The sequence below is a fragment of the Tupaia chinensis genome, unplaced genomic scaffold (assembly GCF_000334495.1).
Source record: "Tupaia chinensis unplaced genomic scaffold, TupChi_1.0 Scaffold000484_1, whole genome shotgun sequence".
Taxonomy (NCBI): Eukaryota; Metazoa; Chordata; class Mammalia; order Scandentia; family Tupaiidae; genus Tupaia; species Tupaia belangeri.
Window position 1 is genome coordinate 2,203,230 of NW_006159996.1, and position 3,019 is coordinate 2,206,248.

At 34.1% G+C, this 3,019-nt stretch overlaps 2 protein-coding genes across 2 annotated transcripts in view; both read left to right on the top strand.

Moving 5' to 3' along the window:
- LOC102485356 (protocadherin alpha-8) overlaps positions 1-3,019 on the top strand; it is a 189,439-nt gene that overhangs the window by 42,127 nt on the left and 144,293 nt on the right.
- The window catches only part of LOC106735687 (protocadherin alpha-11-like), a 5,887-nt gene that overhangs the window by 2,349 nt on the left and 519 nt on the right, over positions 1-3,019 (top strand). The window lies entirely within an intron of this gene.

Genomic DNA, 3,019 nt, shown 5'->3' on the forward strand with positions numbered 1-3,019 from the left:
GCTCACGCTGCTGCTGTACACGGCGCTGCGGTGCTCGGGGCCGCCCCCAGAGGGCGCTTGCGGGCCTGGGAAGCCGACGCTGGTGTGCTCCAGCGCGGTGGGGAGCTGGTCGCACTCTCAGCAGAGGAGGAGTCAGAGGGTGTGCTCTGGGGAGGGCCCTCCCAAGACCGACCTCATGGCCTTCAGTCCCGGGCTACCTCCGGGTTTGGATAGAGAAGATGGAGGGGAAAGACAGGAGACAATAGCAAGTCATTCTGGACAGGTGAGTTTTCTACAGAATTTCCCTATTCAGGAATTTGTTGCCTAATTTTTAAAAATCTAGTTTTCTTCCCATAGAAAACGTTGTCATGAATACTCTGTATTTTTGTACTGTTTTAAAAAAACAACGGCAGTTTGTGAAACTCCTGATTCAGGCTTTTAATAATATTCAGGTTTCTTTATCTAATAAATGATTTATTTTTTCCTAACGTTTGGTTTAAAAATGTTAAGACAACTTATTTAGCTTTGTTTATTTACTTATTTTAATTTTACTAGAGAGCAACAGTGTGTGTGTTGGGGAGGAGAGAATAAGGCGGGCCACCAAGTTTGGGATTCGAACTGCCATAGGACATGTGGGAGTCCGGCGCCCTTAACCACCACACTACTTGCCAGCCCCTAAAACAACTTTGATGTAAAAATAATTCTTCAATTTTCACTTGAGTAGTAATAATTACCAGTTTTTATGATCTACATATGCCGCATCATCTCAAATGCTCAGTGATGTTGACGATCCCCGTAGGTTTGTTAAGTTTGCTCATCTTTGTTCTTTAATGGCCTTTTGCCTTGACATTTTCTCATTATTAGATCAAGTGGCTTTTCTAACTTCAGGCTTGTATCAAATGTTGAACACTGTCTTCATTATCTATGAAACGATTTACTTTTCTTTTTCTATGGTGTTAAACATTCTTCATAAATTTATTATCATTAAAATAACATTTAGTTTTTTTGTGATAAAACATGTTTTCAAATTATTTGAAGACAAAGTCCAACTTCATATTCCAATATGCTGCTTATGTTGAAATAATATAAGTTCACTTCTATTCTAGAAAAAGAATCTTTGGGGCTGTCAGGTGGCATGATGGTTAATGGCACTGGACTCCCACATGGTTGACCATGGTTCAAGTCCCAGACCTGATTGTTTGCTTTCTCACTTTCTCTCTCGCTCTCTCTCTCTCACTCTATCCCTTTCTGGTCAAATTAAAATAAATAAATGAATACATAAAGTTAAATAAAAATTAAATTAAAAGAATGATTTATTTAATTGTATTTATTATTATTATTTTTAAATTTGACCAGAGACAGAGAGAAAGAAAAGGAAAATAAGAAAACAAATCACCAGGTCCAGGACTTGAACTGCAGTCAGCCATGTGGGAGTCCAGCACCTTAACTACCATGCCACCTACAGGCCCCAATTCTGTTTATTTTTTTATTTTGTTCCATGAAATGACAGAATGTTGATCAATACTACATACTCAAACAGAGCTGCCAGTTTTATACTTCCAAAACTTACTAAAAGTATTCCAAATTATTTGATCAAGTCATTTGAACCTGCTAAAAGTATATACATAGGCTTATAATATCTGCAAAATATAATATAAGTGGTATTCTTTCTTGAGTTCTGGGGATTAATTGAGAAAGAAAACCTAATTCTATTGAGTACCTACTTTTAACTATCAGTCTCATTCACTTCACATTTTGACTGTTCTCTCACTAAATGCTTTATCCCTAATGTTCATGAATTTTCCCATGTGGTGAATCTTCTCTAAAGGTTCTAACTAAGGTAATTTATCTTGAGGTCATTCTTTTAATTCAGTGACCTTAGGTAGTTAAAGTGGCAGGATCGCAGGCCCCTTTGAGAATCAGATGTGGCATTTCCCCCTCCAATTACACACCATACCATTTAGTACAATACTTGAGGAGTCCATGCTGAAGCTCCTCTTGAACCACAGGTCAAAAACTTTTGTACCTTAATATTAGTTATCTGAGGACATTCTTTAAATATTCAAAATCAGGCAACAACATAAAAAAGTATTTCAGACTCAAAGTGACTAAACCATCATACAACTTAGAAAACTTTGCAAATAAAAACATGCAAATATTATTAGCTTGAGCACATATATTATTACCCATCTTCAAAGAGGCTCTTGGAATAACTCAAAGTCATTTAAATTTAACTTAAAAAGATGAGTATAGGTTAAAATTTTGCAAATTATTACTTTTACATTATATAAATAATGTAAAATATAAATAATGAATACACATTTTAGATCATTCCAAATTACTTGGACTTATTTCTACAAATTTTCTATCTTTAATACTCATTTGTAATGTCAGGATTACAGCCTTTGATGCAAAATTATCATTTCAATTTATTTTCTAGTTTAGTTTAAGTATTTAGCTAATCTTAGATATTCCTGTCTGTTCTATAATTTAATTATGTCTACCATTGTGTGAGGACTACATAACACACTATTTTTTCATTAAAAGTCTCAGTGATTATGGTACAATAACTATTCTTGAAAGCGGAAAATAGGAAATGAAGACTCTTGGGTATGATGCTAAATAATTTAAATAACTAGTCTGAGACAATCAACATTTTAATGTGCTTTTTATTACTTAAGAGTCAATTTTTTAGTTGGTTTAAGTTATATCTGTAGAACCATCCTTGGTTATTTTCTGGTTATGTAAAGATTTCACATCTCATTTATGTTTATTGCAGTATGTAAATAGAATAGCAATGACTTATTGTTTTAAAGATTTTGACTTAATATTAATGAAGTTAGAAAATCTATATTTATTTACTTTTATAACTTCATTAATACTAAGCTGCAAGAGCTTATCTATGCTTTGTTTTTCCTTAGAGCTAACCTTGAATTAATGTGTAAATTCATGAAAGATCTTTTTACTTCCTCTGGCATCATAGTCACTATTCTAATTCGCTGAAAAAAAAGGTGTAGATTAACTACTAACTGACCTGTAG